Source organism: Procambarus clarkii, chromosome 71 (genome assembly GCF_040958095.1).
Source record: "Procambarus clarkii isolate CNS0578487 chromosome 71, FALCON_Pclarkii_2.0, whole genome shotgun sequence".
In the NCBI taxonomy this organism is placed as follows: Eukaryota; Metazoa; Arthropoda; class Malacostraca; order Decapoda; family Cambaridae; genus Procambarus; species Procambarus clarkii.
This window is the reverse complement of record NC_091220.1, coordinates 11027978-11045968: the sequence shown is the minus strand read 5'-3', so window position 1 is coordinate 11045968 and position 17991 is coordinate 11027978. Positions and strand designations below refer to the sequence as shown.

At 44.1% G+C, this 17991-nt stretch overlaps 1 protein-coding gene across 1 annotated transcript in view; it reads left to right on the top strand.

The window, feature by feature from the left end:
* Positions 1–6279: 6279 nt before the first annotated feature.
* The window catches only part of LOC123745522 (carbohydrate sulfotransferase 3), a gene marked incomplete in the record, with an annotated part of 61504 nt that continues 49792 nt past the window's right edge, over positions 6280–17991 (top strand). The window contains 1 exon segment of the mRNA XM_069311982.1: positions 6280–6536.

Below are 17991 nucleotides of genomic sequence, written 5' to 3'. Positions count from 1 at the left end.
GATCCACAACATGGGAGGGGATCCCCAACATGGGAGGGGATCCCCAACATGGGAGGGGTTCCACAACATGGGAGGGGATCCCCAACATGGGAGGGGATCCCAACATGGGAGGGGATCCCCAACATGGGAGGGGATCCACAACATGGGAGGGGATCCCCAACATGGGAGGGGATCCACAACATGGGAGGGGATCCACAACATGGGAGGGGATCCCAACATGGGAGGGGATTCCCAACATGGGAGGGGATCCCCAACATGGGAGGGGATCCCCAACATGGGAGGGGATCCCCAACATGGGAGGGGATCCACAGAAACTTGATGACTCTTCCCTGATTGGTAAGTACTCTGACAGCTCTCTTAATTTCAGCGACTATTGCAAGATTTTCTGCCAGATTTTTACTTAGGCTTTGCAGTGCTGCATTTGAATCGGTGCAGATCACTGCACCATTAGTGTTCCGTTCAAGAAACCTTAACGCCATAATAATGGCAGTTAGCTTTGCTTGCGTTGAAGAGGCATAGTTCTCAATACGCGCTTTTTCTTCATTTCTGCGTTGAAAAACATTATCCTTGATTACCGTGCTGCACCAGTCCTGCCATTGACAGGATTAGATGACCCGTCAGTGTAGATTTGATCTAGGTTCATCTCCGGCTTCTTAATAAATTTCCTCGAGATACTTGTGCCTCATTTCTTGTGGTATCATGTTGGATTTTTTCGTGGCCATTTCATTGATGATAATCCTGCATGAGTCATCCTCCCAGGGAGGTAACCTCTCTACAGGCAGGAGCTCACGGGCTTGCTCAAGCAGGTGAAGCTCTTCCAGGTAGCAGACTGCTCTGTGATGTAATTTTTTGCTTCTCCTGTTTTCTCTTGATAGCAGCACAGAACTCAGATTTTTCTTGGCAATATCATTGTAATGGGGATCTCTGGCTATCCTAATTGCAAGCTTAACATTCAGCTCCTTAATTCTGCTTTTAACACTGGGGAGGGACAACTCCTCTCGTAGATTAGACGTTTTGGCAGTTCTTGGAACTCCAAGAATGATTGTCATAGCCTCATTCTGAATGCTTTTGAGCTTTTCATATCGCTTTGGGATTAGGTGCACAGAACTGGTGCGGCATAGTCTATGACGGAGCGCACATAGGCTGTGTACATCATTTTAAGCACGGCAATAGAGGCTCCATGTCCATTCCAGGTCATAGCTTTCAGTGTCCTGAGTCGACTTTTGCATGTTGCTATGAGTTGGTTGAGCTCCTCTTTCTTCCCCTTGTTAGAGCCGACAGTGACGCCAAGGTACCGATAGTGGTCAACCCATTCAAGTGTTACACCATTAATTTGTAGTTCTTCATTTTCTCCCCGCTTGTGATGAGAGTATGCTGTTGTCTTGTTTGTGGAGAGAGTGAGCTCACGCCCTCTACTACTGGACAACTCTGGCTGACCTAAACAACTCAGACGTCCAATTTGTCCAGTTAAAGTTGATTAAGAAGTTATTGTCCGTCAATACTGAGTGGAAGAGTGATGGTTGAGCAGCCGGAGGGCTCAGGCCCTTGTGGTAGACACCACCACCACGGTACCTGCTTCATGGGGCTCTGGCAGTTCTTCTACCCCCCAAGCCCGGGACTTGTGAGAGTTTGGTCCACCAGGCTGTTGCTTGGGGCGGCCCGCAGGCCCACATACCCACCACAGCCCGGTTGGTCCGGCACTCCTTGAGAAAACAGTTTTTCTCTTGAAGATGTCAACTGTTGTCCTGGCTACTGTGACCCGCTCCACCGCTCACTGTGGCAACTGGTGTACTGTGTGGTGGAACAACGGCTCCACCACACGGGGGGGATGGGGGGGGGGCAGAGTGGTTGGTGAGTGTCACTGAGGGGGGGGGTGGTAGTGGTGGTGGTAGTGGTGGTGGTAGTGGCTCTGATAAGTGGCGCGAGGGCCCACACTTCCTGGCCAGTCCATCACCGCCCCCACTACCACTACCACCACCACTACCACCACTACCACCACCACCACCACCACCACCACCACCACCACCACCACCACCACCACCACTATGGAGCTTCCTCAGTTATTTGAGAGCTTCCTCAGCCCTATGATAGCTTCCTCAGCTCTATAATGGCTCCCCAGCTCTAGTCTCTAGGTGGCAGTGCTTTAAGAATTAATTACAGGTATTCAACTTTACCAAAATTTTGAATTGATGTTTCTGCTTAAGATGGTTGTAACATCATGTTATGAAGGTTGTAGAGTTGCTTCCAATCACAACTAAACCTTTCGTACAGTGTTTACATCTGGCAAAGTCAACAACAAAACACTCACGTACAGTGTTTACATCTGGCAAAGTCAACAACAAAACACACACATACAGTGTTCACATCTGGCAAAGTCAACAACAAAACCCACACATACAGTGTTCACATCTGGCAAAGTCAACAACAAAACACACACATACAGTGTTCACATCTGGCAAAGTCAACAACAAAACACTCACGTACAGTGTTTACATCTGGCAAAGTCAACAACAAAACACTCACGTAAAATGTTCACATCTGGCAAAGTCAACAACAAAACACTCACGTAAAATGTTCACATCTGGCAAAGTCAACAACAAAACACTCACGTAAAATGTTCACATCTGGCAAAGTCAACAACAAAACACTCACGTAAAATGTTCACATCTGGCAAAGTCAACAACAAAAACACTCACGTAAAATGTTCACATCTGGCAAAGTCAACAACAAAACACTCACGTACAGTGTTCACATCTGGCAAAGTCAACAACAAAACACTCACGTACAGTGTTTACATCTGGCAAAGTCAACAACAAAAGACTCACATACAAAGTTCACATCTGGCAAAGACAACAACAAAAAACTCACGTACAGTGTTCACATCTGGCAAAGTCAACAACAAAACACTCACGTAAAATGTTCACATCTGGCAAAGTCAACAACAAAACACTCACGTACAGTGTTCACATCTGGCAAAGTCAACAACAAAACACTCACGTACAGTGTTTACATCTGGCAAAGTCAACAACAAAACACTCACGTACAGTGTTCACATCTGGCAAAGTCAACAACAAAACACTCACGTACAGTGTTTACATCTGGCAAAGTCAACAACAAAACACTCACGTACAGTGTTCACATCTGGCAAAGTCAACAGCAGTCTCCGTGGTGTAGTGGTAAGACACTCGCCTGGCGTTCCGCGAGCGCTATGTCATGGGTTCGTATCCTGGCCGGGGAGGATTTACTGGGCGCAATTCCTTAACTGTAGCCTCTGTTTAACGCAACAGTAAAATGTGTACTTGGATGAAAAAACGATTCTTCGCGGCAGGGGATCGTATTCCAGGGACCATAGGATTAAGGACTTGCCCGAAACGCTACGCGTTCTAGTGGCTGTACAAGAATGTAACTCTTGTTTACATCTGGCAAAGTCAACAACAAAGACTCACATACAAAGTTCACATCTGGCAAAGACAACAACAAAAAACTCACGTACAGTGTTCACATCTGGCAAAGTCAACAACAAAACACTCACGTAAAATGTTCACATCTGGCAAAGTCAAGAGAGACAGAGAGTGAGCAGTTCACCGGATGCTCACCATGCATTATCTCTCTCCTCCATTTATTCCATACCTCAGTCTGGGGTCCATTAGGATGTTGTTGGTGACTCTGACCAAACTACTTAGGTAGCTTCTATGGCCAGCCCTGAGTTACTTAAGGGCTGAGGGCTAGCCCTTGGAACTCAACTATTTCAAGAGCTTGGAGCTGGAAACCTGTCTGTGTTACAGATTCCCTTCATAATGATTTTAGCTGTCGATATCATCTTGAGTGTTAATAGTGTGGGTCTTGTGTCAGTAGTGTGTCAGAAGCGTGGGTCTTGTGTCAGTAGTGTGTCAGTAGTGTGGGTCTTGTGTCAGTAGTGTGTCAGAAGCGTGGGTCTTGTGTCAGTAGTGTGTCAGAAGCGTGGGTCTTGTGTCAGTAGTGTGTCAGTAGTGTGGGTCTTGTGTCAGTAGTGTGTCAGTAGTGTGTCTCTTGTGTCAGTAGTGTGTCAGTAGTGTGTCTCTTGTGTCAGTAGTGTGTCAGTAGTGTGTCAGAAGCGTGGGTCTTGTGTCAGTAGTGTGTCAGTAGTGTGGGTCTTGTGTCAGTAGTGTGTCAGTAGTGTGTCTCTTGTGTCAGTAGTGTGTCAGTAGTGTGTCTCTTGTGTCAGTAGTGTGTCAGTAGTGTGTCAGTAGTGTGTCAGTAGTGTGTCTCGTGTCAGTAGTGTGTCAGTAGTGTGTCTCTTGTGTCAGTAGTGTGTCAGTAGTGTGTCTCTTGTGTCAGTAGTGTGTCAGTAGTGTGTCAGTAGTGTGTCTCTTGTGTCAGTAGTGTGTCTCTTGTGTCAGTAGTGTGTCAGTAGTGTGTCAGTAGTGTGTCAGTAGTGTGTCAGTAGTGTGTCTCTTGTGTCAGTAGTGTGTCTCTTCACTTGAATAATTTGTAACATTAATAATATTAACTTCTTATATTTTCACCTGAAGACGGAAATATTTCATAATAACATCTTATATATAACAGATATTTATACACTAGAAGACTATGTATTACATCAGTCACCCAAACGCTGGTGATTGTAGAAAACGGGGAATTATTTGCTAAATATTAAATTAAAAATTAAAATAATATTAGGCGGGGAGAAATATTAGAAATATTTTTAATTGTAAAATATATTGTCAGAAAGAGGATCACTCAGAATTATATATACCATTTAGATAGACTTAAATGAAAGTAACAATAATGTATTAATATGAGTTATATACCACCAGACTTGGAGAGAATGACAGGAAAGTGACCACAGTGTACACTGTGGGAGGTATACGCTGACCACATGTCTACTCTGACCACAGTGTACACTGACCACAGTGTACACTGACCACAGTGTACACTGACCACAGTGTACACTGTGGGAGGTATACGCTGACCACATGTCTACACTGACCACAGTGTACACTGTCTACCGTGTACACTGACCACAGTGTACACTGACCACATGTGTACACTGACCACAGTGTACACTGTCTACCGTGTACACTGACCACAGTGTACACTGACCACAGTGTACACTGACCACATGTCCTACACTGACCACAGTGTACACTGTCTACCGTGTACACTGACCACAGTGTACACTGACCACATGTGTACACTGACCACAGTGTACACTGTCTACCGTGTACACTGACCACAGTGTACACTGACCACATGTGTACACTGACCACAGTGTACACTGACCACAGTGTACACTGACCACAGTGTACACTGTGGGAGGTATACACTGACCACAGTGTACACTGACCACAGTGTACACTGTGGGAGGTATACACTGACCACATGTGTACACTGACCACAGTGTACACTGACCACAGTGTACACTGACCAAAGTGTACACTGACCACATGTGGACACTGACCACAGTGTACACTGACCACAGTGTACACTGACCACAGTGTACACTGACCACAGTGTACACTGACCACAGTGTACACTGACCACAGTGTACACTGACCACATGTGTACACTGACCACAGTGTACACTGACCACAGTGTACACTGACCACAGTGTACACTGACCACATGTGTACACTGACCACAGTGTACACTGACCACAGTGTACACTGACCACAGTGTACACTGACCACATGTGTACACTGACCACAGTGTACACTGACCACAGTGTACACTAACCACAGTGTACACTGACCACAGTGTACACTGACCACAGTGTACACTGACCACAGTGTACACTGACCACATGTGTACACTGACCACAGTGTACACTGACCACAGTGTACACTGACCACAGTGTACACTGACCACAGTGTACACTGACCACATGTGTACACTGACCACAGTGTACACTGACCACAGTGTACACTGACCACAGTGTACACTGACCACATGTGTACACTGACCACAGTGTACACTGACCACACTGTACACTGACCACAGTGTACACTGACCACAGTGTACACTGACCACAGTGTACACTGACCACATGTGTACACTGACCACATGTGTACACTGACCACAGTGTACACTGTCTACAGTGTACACTGTCTACAGTATACACTGACCACAGTATACACCAGGCAAAGGGGGGGCGGAGACGGAGATGGCAGACGACTCACATATCATTAAGGGAAATTAAACTGATGTATTAGACAGAAAAAAACAGTTTTCAAACACCCTGACTGTTGTGGTTGGTATTTGGTATTGGGTGCGCAGGTGGGCGGGCGTCACCGGCGTCAGTGTTGGTCCCACAGCAGGAGGAGGAGGAGGTGGAGGCTCACTACACGTGACCACAGTTAGTGAAGCAAAACATTAAGATGGTGACTGCTGGGAGGAGTGTGTAGTGAAGCCCGCGGTGGTGGATGATAGTGAGGGAGCACAGTGCCAGGATGGTGTGGTGATGGTGATCAATACTTGAGGTGGGGCGAGATGTGAGCCACACACACACACCCAGGGCGGGTAGCAATAGTCTGCTCAACCACCACCACCACTCTCAAATCATTCAAAGGTGAAGGTGGACCACAAGCCCCTCTCTTGTGTCATGCTGCTTCCTTAGTTTACCTTACTGTCTTGTAGTTTACCTTCCTCCTGCCTCTAGTCTACCTTCCTGTTGGCTCTAGTCTACCTTACTGTCTTGTAGTCTACCTTCCTGCTGGTTCCTAGTCTACCTTACTGCTGCCTCTAGTCTATCTTACTGTCTCGTAGTCTACCTTTCTGTTGCCTCTAGTCTACCTTACTGCTGCCTCTAGTCTACCTTACTGTTGCCTCTAGTCTACCTTACTGTCTCGTAGTTTACCTTCCTGCTGCCTCTAGTCTACCTACTGTCTCGTAGTCTACCTTCCTCCTGCCTCTAGTCTACCTTAATGCTGCCTCTAGTCTACCTTACTGTCATTTAGTCTACCTTACTGTTGCCTCTAGTCTACCTTAATGTATTTTAGTCTACCTTACTGTCTCGTAGTCTACCTTCCTGCTGCCTCTAGTCTACCTTAATGTATTTTAGTCTACCTTACTGTTGCCTCTAGTCTACCTTACAGTATCGTAGTCTACCTTCCTGCTGCCTCTAGTCTACCTTACTGTTGCCTCTAGTCTACCTTAATGTATTTTAGTCTACCTTACTGTTGCCTCTAGTCTACCTTAATGTATTTTAGTCTACCTTACTGTTGCCTCTAGTCTACCTTAATGTATTTTAGTCTACCTTACTGTTGCCTCTAGTCTACCTTACTGTCTCGTAGTCTACCTTCCTCCTGCCTCTAGTCTACCTTACTGTTGCCTCTAGTCTACCTTACTGTCTCATAGTCTACCTTCCTCCTGCCTCTAGTCTACCTTCCTCCTGCCTCTAGTCTACCTTACTGTCTCATAGTCTACCTTACTGTCTCATAGTCTACCTTCCTCCTGCCTCTAGTCTACCTTACTGTCTCATAGTCTACCTTCCTCCTGACTCTAGTCTACCTTACTGTCTCATAGTCTACCTTCCTCCTGACTCTAGTCTACCTTACTGTCTCATAGTCTACCTTCCTCCTGACTCTAGTCTACCTTACTGTCTCATAGTCTACCTTCCTCCTGCCTCTAGTCTACCTTACTGTCTCAGTCTACCTTCCTCCTGCCTCTAGTCTACCTTACTGTCTCATAGTCTACCTTCCTCCTGCCTCTAGTCTACCTTACTGTCTCATAGTCTACCTTACTGTCTCATAGTCTACCTTCCTCCTGACTCTAGTCTACCTTCCTCCTGCCTCTAGTCTACCTTACTGTCTCATAGTCTACCTTCCTCCTGCCTCTAGTCTACCTTCCTCCTGACTCTAGTCTACCTTCCTCCTGACTCTAGTCTACCTTACTGTCTCATAGTCTACCTTCCTCCTGACTCTAGTCTACCTTCCTCCTGCCTCTAGTCTACCTTACTGTCTCATAGTCTACCTTCCTCCTGCCTCTAGTCTACCTTCCTCCTGACTCTAGTCTACCTTACTGTCTCATAGTCTACCTTCCTCCTGCCTCTAGTCTACCTTCCTCCTGCCTCTAGTCTACCTTACTGTCTCATAGTCTACCTTACTGTCTCATAGTCTACCTTCCTCCTGCCTCTAGTCTACCTTACTGTCTCATAGTCTACCTTCCTCCTGCCTCTAGTCTACCTTACTGTCTCATAGTCTACCTTCCTCCTGCCTCTAGTCTACCTTACTGTCTCATAGTCTACCTTCCTCCTGCCTCTAGTCTACCTTACTGTCTCATAGTCTACCTTCCTCCTGCCTCTAGTCTACCTTACTGTCTCGTAGTCTACCTTCCTCCTGCCTCTAGTCTACCTTACTGTCTCATAGTCTACCTTCCTCCTGCCTCTAGTCTACCTTCCTCCTGACTCTAGTCTACCTTCCTCCTGACTCTAGTCTACCTTACTGTCTCATAGTCTACCTTCCTCTGCCTCTAGTCTACCTTCCTCCTGCCTCTAGTCTACCTTACTGTCTCATAGTCTACCTTCCTCCTGCCTCTAGTCTACCTTCCTCCTGCCTCTAGTCTACCTTACTGTCTCATAGTCTACCTTCCTCCTGCCTCTAGTCTACCTTCCTCCTGCCTCTAGTCTACCTTACTGTCTCATAGTCTACCTTCCTCCTGCCTCTAGTCTACCTTACTGTCTCATAGTCTACCTTCCTCCTGCCTCTAGTCTACCTTACTGTCTCATAGTCTACCTTCCTCCTGCCTCTAGTCTACCTTACTGTCTCATAGTCTACCTTCCTCCTGCCTCTAGTCTACCTTACTGTCTCATAGTCTACCTTCCTCCTGCCTCTAGTCTACCTTACTGTCTCGTAGTCTACCTTCCTCCTGCCTCTAGTCTACCTTACTGTCTCATAGTCTACCTTCCTCCTGCCTCTAGTCTACCTTCCTCCTGACTCTAGTCTACCTTCCTCCTGCCTCTAGTCTACCTTACTGTCTCATAGTCTACCTTCCTCCTGCCTCTAGTCTTGTCGGAAAATCCGACACCATTTAATATATCATACAGATAATAGCTGTATTACCAACAAGTTACCCATAGAAAACGTAACTTGTAGTGGAATTACCGTCTATAGAAAACGGGATATCATCACCACATACTATTATAATTCACCAGCTATTCTGCTGGGAATTATTCTTAAATACATAAGTCTTTGGACTTTACCATCATAAAAACATCTTATATAAATTAACTTAATTATCAATATTAAAGTAGAGTAAATGTGACCCTTCTATCACGTTCTGAAATCTGGACAATGTAAGCCAGGCGTCAGAGTGGAGGAAGGAGGGCAGCCATTGTTGTTTATTGAGACCAGAGGCTCACACGGGAGCAAATTCGGCTCCTGTTAAATTTACTTGGACGTAGTGTTATGGAACCCAAAGGTGTACCATTGTCAACACGCTGTCTACAAATACAAGTTAAGTGTCTATCCGAAACCCGTTTATCATTCATTTATGGCCATTAATGTCAGGATATAGGGTTAGCCGGTTAGAACGCGAAATCGCCTCATACTAAAGGTAATTAAGCCAGGTCTTTCATGTTCCATGTACTGTATACAGTTTTCTCTGAAATACTTGTCATATATAGGTTTCTGGCTTCACAGCTAGCGCACTTTTGACAGGTCAAGACGAGGATGCAAGATTATGTGCACCAGTTACTGGGTGATAGAAGCTACCTCAAAGAGGATAATTTGGTGTCTACACTCTAGTTATACCTGGTGGACTAACCTGCTGTACTATAAGAGAAGGAACCTCATCAATGTATGTAGCTATTACTGTAGTTTGATTGGCTGCATATATATATATTTTTAATAAATCCCCCTAATGTGTAGAGGATCGATTTGTGAGATTATGAGATTATTGCAGAAATACAGTCCACTTATCATTATACAAATTGCTATCGAAGTATACAAATTAACGTAAATATAAATTCATATAAATTAATAAATATAAATCTCACAGGTCGGTTCCCACATTATTTGGTCATCTTCGAACCGGATGACGGATTATTTGATCCTTTGAACCCACATTTGGTCATCTTAGTACCGGATGAACAGTTATCCAGTGGATTCATTAAATATACTAGTGCAGTGTTATTTAAACAAAGCCAGCAGTCAAGACGGCAGCGTAGCCTCGAGGGAGCTCAGGAGCCTCCCTCAGCCCAGATCAGCCTTAGTCAGCGGTTTCATGCACACCCACAGATTTGGTGGCGTGTTATTTCGTGAAATGACAGCGCTAATATAGAATCCAGCCAAATTAGTGACTGTGTCTTCGCGAGATTGTTCACGGATTTCGTGGTGTTACATTTCGCGAGAGATTATCTACGAATTTTGTGGAGTTTATTTCGCGAGGTCACTAATAATATTTAATACTTCTAGATAATAATAGAAGTTTCATAGAGGCTAATTAAGAGGCTATTATCAATAATTGTGTATATTATTTCTCCAAAATAGAGAATTATTTCATATATATTGCACTAGTGATCACAGTATAATATTTACTAATTGCCAACCCACAACAGGGTAGGATATGACTAGTTGAACTATTATTGTTCATCCTAGTCCCATTATTACAATAGTCAGTTGTACTATATTGAACAACCTAACACCATTAATGAATGGTCCAGACCCTATTTTGGGTGTAATTTTTATCAACTCGAGTTGAGTTGTGTATATATAATAATTTACTTATGATCATTACACCTTTGAGTGATTAATTAGTGTCTCTACCATCCTAGGGTGATATAGAAGAGCTAACCTAAAGGTACTTCCAGTGACACTGGTTTTATCACTCAAATCATTAGTGTGTATGATTGTATATATATAATGTGTATTAATTTAAGTGCTAACCTCGAGTAGAGGTAGGATTATTGCCTAGTGAGTTCAGAATTTACCCTAGGCTACCATTAGTGTTTGTTCAGTATTATGAGCAGCCCAAGTACAAGCCCCACAAGGCTTCACCAACTAGCCAGGATGGATAATGCAGGGAGAATGAAAAGAACCCTTGCAGGTCTTAAAGGCCACTTAACAAGACAGATCAAGAAATGTGAAGATTTGTCACAACAATCTCAAGTTGATTATGCTGACCTGGAAAGCTATTATCAAGCAGCTGCAGGTAAATTTGAGCAAATCAAATGCCAAATGGCTGTCCTTGTGGGGACAGACTACTACCATCAATTCATTGGTAGCCCTACTAAATATCAGGGCATAACCATGTTAAACTCTGCAGGAGGTAAATTACTCTCAGGCCCAGTATCAAGCCTGAGGAGACCTATGCCTGCAGATAAACAATACCAATAGAATCTAAATTTGTCAGCTGATTATATTTCTCCAGTAGCATTATACTAAGGAGATTACAGCTGACTATACCAACAGAAGTTGATGTTAGTATCATCATTTAAAGCTGAAGATGAGTTCATGAGGCCTCAGTGGCAAATCAGTGAACAGTAGCCTAAAACAGCTACAAGTCACTGCGACCAATGTCACTGAACCCACTGCAGTCTCAGAACCATACTTTACTTTAATGATGAGCTATTCATCTTCTGAATCAATTAACTAAATTAAACCCTAATAATCTGATGACTGATTTGATACATTTATTATTTAATCAAGATGTATTCCATGGGCCTCAGTGTTTATATATCAGTGACCAGTTACCTGAAGAAACTTCAAGTTATATCTAATGTCACTGATCTCACTGCAGTCCCTGAATCATACTTGACTGTAGTACTTGATCACATCCAGTCTTCTGGGTTAAATAATATGTATAAGGCTTGAATATTAGCCTTTCAAGAGTTGACAGGGAAATGAAATCGCATTAGACTTCTAACCCCTGCAACTCTAGTACGGGACATCCGTCCTGTACGAAACAGACACACAAATGTGTGATTACTAACTACTAACATCAAATTAATGTAATAATTCGAAGGAGGAGTATCGGTATTCGTCTGTTCTAATTAGGACTTCGACCCGTGAGCAGCCCCCTGGGGAATTATGTCGGAAAATCCGACACCATTTAATATATCATACAGATAATAGCTGTATTACCAACAAGTTACCCATAGAAAACGTAACTTGTAGTGGAATTACCGTCTATAGAAAACGGGATATCATCACCACATACTATTATAATTCACCAGCTATTCTGCTGGGAATTATTCTTAAATACATAAGTCTTTGGACTTTACCATCATAAAAACATCTTATATAAATTAACTTAATTATCAATATTAAAGTAGAGTAAATGTGACCCTTCTATCACGTTCTGAAATCTGGACAATGTAAGCCAGGCGTCAGAGTGGAGGAAGGAGGGCAGCCATTGTTGTTTATTGAGACCAGAGGCTCACACGGGAGCAAATTCGGCTCCTGTTAAATTTACTTGGACGTAGTGTTATGGAACCCAAAGGTGTACCATTGTCAACACGCTGTCTACAAATACAAGTTAAGTGTCTATCCGAAACCCGTTTATCATTCATTTATGGCCATTAATGTCAGGATATAGGGTTAGCCGGTTAGAACGCGAAATCGCCTCATACTAAAGGTAATTAAGCCAGGTCTTCATGTTCCATGTACTGTATACAGTTTTCTCTGAAATACTTGTCATATATAGGTTTCTGGCTTCACAGCTAGCGCACTTTTGACAGGTCAAGACGAGGATGCAAGATTATGTGCACCAGTTACTGGGTGATAGAAGCTACCTCAAAGAGGATAATTTGGTGTCTACACTCTAGTTATACCTGGTGGACTAACCTGCTGTACTATAAGAGAAGGAACCTCATCAATGTATGTAGCTATTACTGTAGTTTGATTGGCTGCATATATATATATTTTTAATAAATCCCCCCTAATGTGTAGAGGATCGATTTGTGAGATTATGAGATTATTGCAGAAATACAGTCCACTTAACATTATACAAATTGCTATCGAAGTATATAAATTAACGTAAATATAAATTCATATAAATTAAATAAATATAAATCTCACAGGTCGGTTCCCACAAGTCTACCTTCCTCCTGACTCTAGTCTACCTTCCTCCTGACTCTAGTCTACCTTACTGTCTCATAGTCTACCTTCCTCCTGCCTCTAGTCTACCTTCCTCCTGCCTCTAGTCTACCTTACTGTCTCATAGTCTACCTTCCTCCTGCCTCTAGTCTACCTTCCTCCTGACTCTAGTCTACCTTCCTCCTGACTCTAGTCTACCTTACTGTCTCATAGTCCTACCTTCCTCCTGCCTCTAGTCTACCTTCCTCCTGCCTCTAGTCTACCTTACTGTCTCATAGTCTACCTTACTGTCTCATAGTCTACCTTCCTCCTGCCTCTAGTCTACCTTACTGTCTCATAGTCTACCTTCCTCCTGCCTCTAGTCTACCTTACTGTCTCATAGTCTACCTTCCTCCTGCCTCTAGTCTACCTTACTGTCTCATAGTCTACCTTCCTCCTGCCTCTAGTCTACCTTACTGTCTCATAGTCTACCTTCCTCCTGCCTCTAGTCTACCTTACTGTCTCGTAGTCTACCTTCCTCCTGCCTCTAGTCTACCTTACTGTCTCATAGTCTACCTTCCTCCTGCCTCTAGTCTACCTTCCTCCTGACTCTAGTCTACCTTCCTCCTGCCTCTAGTCTACCTTACTGTCTCATAGTCTACCTTCCTCCTGCCTCTAGTCTACCTTCCTCCTGACTCTAGTCTACCTTCCTCCTGACTCTAGTCTACCTTACTGTCTCATAGTCTACCTTCCTCCTGCCTCTAGTCTACCTTCCTCCTGCCTCTAGTCTACCTTACTGTCTCATAGTCTACCTTCCTCCTGCCTCTAGTCTACCTTCCTCCTGACTCTAGTCTACCTTCCTCCTGACTCTAGTCTACCTTACTGTCTCATAGTCTACCTTCCTCCTGCCTCTAGTCTACCTTCCTCCTGCCTCTAGTCTACCTTACTGTCTCATAGTCTACCTTACTGTCTCATAGTCTACCTTCCTCCTGCCTCTAGTCTACCTTACTGTCTCATAGTCTACCTTCCTCCTGCCTCTAGTCTACCTTACTGTCTCATAGTCTACCTTCCTCCTGCCTCTAGTCTACCTTACTGTCTCATAGTCTACCTTCCTCCTGCCTCTAGTCTACCTTACTGTCTCATAGTCTACCTTCCTCCTGCCTCTAGTCTACCTTACTGTCTCGTAGTCTACCTTCCTCCTGCCTCTAGTCTACCTTACTGTCTCATAGTCTACCTTCCTCCTGCCTCTAGTCTACCTTCCTCCTGACTCTAGTCTACCTTCCTCCTGCCTCTAGTCTACCTTCCTCCTGACTCTAGTCTACCTTACTGTCTCATAGTCTACCTTCCTCCTGACTCTAGTCTACCTTACTGTCTCATAGTCTACCTTCCTCCTGACTCTAGTCTACCTTACTGTCTCATAGTCTACCTTCCTCCTGACTCTAGTCTACCTTACTGTCTCATAGTCTACCTTCCTCCTGACTCTAGTCTACCTTACTGTCTCGTAGTCTACCTTCCTCCTGACTCTAGTCTACCTTCCTCCTGACTCTAGTCTACCTTACTGTCTCATAGTCTACCTTCCTCCTGACTCTAGTCTACCTTACTGTCTCATAGTCTACCTTCCTCCTGACTCTAGTCTACCTTACTGTCTCATAGTCTACCTTCCTCCTGACTCTAGTCTACCTTACTGTATCATAGTCTACCTTCCTCCTGACTCTAGTCTACCTTACTGTCTCATAGTCTACCTTCCTCCTGACTCTAGTCTACCTTACTGTCTCATAGTCTACCTTCCTCCTGACTCTAGTCTACCTTACTGTCTCATAGTCGTACTTTCCACAAACTCGGAAGACTTTGAAAGATAAATTGACAATATGCCTATGCACTCAGCTCCTGGGCCTGACTCATGGAATTCAATATTCATAAAGAAATGTAAAGTACCAGTAGCGAGAGCACTCAGCGTAATATGGAGAAAGAGCCTGGATACAGGGAGATACCAGCAGCACTTAAATCTGCAGATATAGCTCCTTTGCACAAGGGGGGGAGTAAAGCCTTGGCAAAAAATTATAGACCAGTTGCACTAACATCACACATAATAAAAGTTTTTGAAAGAGTGATTAGGAATCAATTTCCAAGTTTATGGAAAATAATGAATTGCACAATCCAGGTCAACATGGATTTAGAGCAGGCAGATCCTGTCTGTCACAGTTACTCAACCACTATGACAAAATCACAGAAGCTTTAGAAGAAAAGCAAAATGCAGATGTTGTATACACAGACTTTGTAAAGGCATTCGACTAATGTGACCATGGGGTGATAGCTCACAAAATGAGGTCAATGGGAATAACTGGAAAAGTAGGACGCTGGATACTCAATTTTTTGTCGAACAGAACACAAAGAGTAACAGTCAATCAGATAAAATCGAGTCCAAGCGATGTTAAAAGCTCTGTACCTCAAGGTACAGTCCTTGCACCACTGCTGTTCCTTATTCTCATATCAGATATAGACAAAAATACACGCCACAGCTTCGTGTCATCCTTTGCAGATGACACAAAAATCAGCATGAAAATTACCTCTGCTGAAGACATTGAAAAACTACAAGCAAATGTCAACAAAGTTTTTGATTGGGCAGCAGAAAATAACATGACGTTTAACAGTGATAAATTCCAGGTACTCAGATACGGCAAAAATGAGGACCTGAAACATAATACAGGGTACAAAACACAATCGAATCTTCCCATAGTAGGAAAACAGCATGTCAAGGATTTGGGAATAATGATGTCTTACGGTCTAACGTTTAGGGAGCATAACCAAGCAAATATTGCGTCAGCCAGAAAAATGATAGGATGGTTACGAGAACTTTCAAATCCAGGGATCCCATCACAATGGTTGTACTCTTCAAGTCACTTGTGTTGTCCCGTCTTGAGTACTGCTCAGTACTCACTTCCCCCTTCAGAGCAGGAGAGATTGCTGAAATAGAGGGAATACAGAGAACATATACGGCACGCATAGACGAGATAAAACACCTAAATTATTGGGATCGTCTCAAAGCTCTCCAAATGTACTCACTAGAACGAACGAGAGAGATACCAAATAATATACACATGGAAAATACTGGAGGGACAGGTCCCTAATGTACACAGTAAAATAACAACATACTGGAGTGAACGATATGGAAGAAAATGCAGAATAGAACCAGTGAAGAGCAGAGGTGCCATAGACACAATCAGAGAACACTGTATAAACATCAGAGGTCCGCGGTTGTTCAACGTCCTCCCAGCGAGCATAAGGAATATTGCCGGAACAACCGTGGACATCTTCAAGAGGAAACTGGATTGTTTCCTCCAAGAAGTGCCGGACCAACCGGGCTGTGGTGGGTATGTGGGTCTGCGGGCCGCTCCAAGCAACAGCCTGGTGGACCAAACTCTCACAAGTCAAGCCTGGCCTCGGGCCGGGCTTGGGGAGTAGAACTCCCAGAACCCCATCAACCAGGTCACATGGACCATTGTTAAGCATGCAGAGTAGCCCCTCTATATTATCCAGCAAGACATTATTATAGTAATTAAGTCAACAATACCTTTAACAATAGTGGCAAGACTCTTACTGGTACACCTCTCTACCTCGACCCGACCATGTTGGGCACGTAACCCCACATATCACAGTGCAAAGTTGGATGAGACAAGCCCTAGTCATCTGGCCAGACAGGACAGACATTCTAATATATAATAGATAAAATTGGTGGTGAATGAGCACATTATACAATGATCAGCTAGGAAGGCGGGGTCCGGGAGCTAAGACCTCGACCCTACAAGCACAGATAGTAAACACACATCAGTTAAGACCTTGTGGCTGTTGATCAGTAAACACGCGGCTCTTACATCCGGCTTTACTGTGTCCTGTTGTGTCTGTGTTCTCTCTCTGTTGTGTCTGTTGTTCTCTCTCCTGTTGTGTCTGTTGTTCTCTCTCCTGTTGTGTCTGTTGTTCTCTCTCCTGTTGTGTCTGTTGTTCTCTCTCCTGTTGTGTCTGTTGTTCTCTCTCCTGTTGTGTCTGTTGTTCTCTCTCCTGTTGTTCTCTCTCCTGTTGTGTCTGTTGTTCTCTCTCCTGTTTTCTCTGTCTCTCTGTTGTGTCTGTTGTTCTCTCTCTTTCTGTTGTTCTCTCTCCTGTTGTGTCCTGTTGTTCTCTCTCCTGTTGTTCTGTTGTTCTCTCTCTCCTGTTGTGTCCTGTTGTTCTCTCCTGTTGTGTCCTGTTGTTCTCTCTCCTGTTATTACTGTTGTTCTTTCTCTCCTGTTGTTCTCTCTCCTGTTGTGTCCTGTTGTTCTCTCTCCTGTTGTGTCCTGTTGTTCTCTCTCCTGTTGTTCTCTCTCCTGTTGTGTCCTGTTGTGTCCTGTTGTTCTCTCTCCTGTTGTGTCCTGTTGTTCTCTCTCCTGTTGTGTCCTGTTGTTCTCTCTGTTGTGTCCTGTTGTTCTCTCTCCTGTTGTGTCCTGTTGTTACTGTTGTTCTCTCTCCTGTTGTGTCTGTTGCTCTCTCTCCTGTTGTGTGTTCTGTTGTTCCTGTTGTTCTCTCTCCTGTTTTGTCTGTTGTTCTCTCTCCTGTTGTGTCCTGTTGTTCTCTCTCTGTTGTTCTCTCTCCTGTTATTACTGTGTTCTCTTCTCCTGTTTTGTTTGTCCTGTTGTTCTCTCTCCTGTTGTGTCCTGTGTTGTTCTCTCTCCTGTGTGTTGTTGTCTGTTGTTTCTTCTCCTGTTGTGTCTTTGTTGTTCTCTCTCTGTGTTCTCTCTCCTGTTGTGTCTGTTGTTCTGTCTCTCCTGTTGTTCTCTCTCCTGTTGTGTCTGTTGTTCTCTCTCTCCTGTTGTTCTCTCTCCTGTGTGTCTGTTTGTTCTCTCTCTCCTGTTGTTCTCTCTCCTGTTGTCCTGTGTTCGCTCTCTCTTCTGTTGTTTCTCTCTCCTGTTTATGTCTTTGTTGTTCTCTCTCCTGTTTGTGCTCTGTTGTTCTCTCTCTCCTGTTGTTC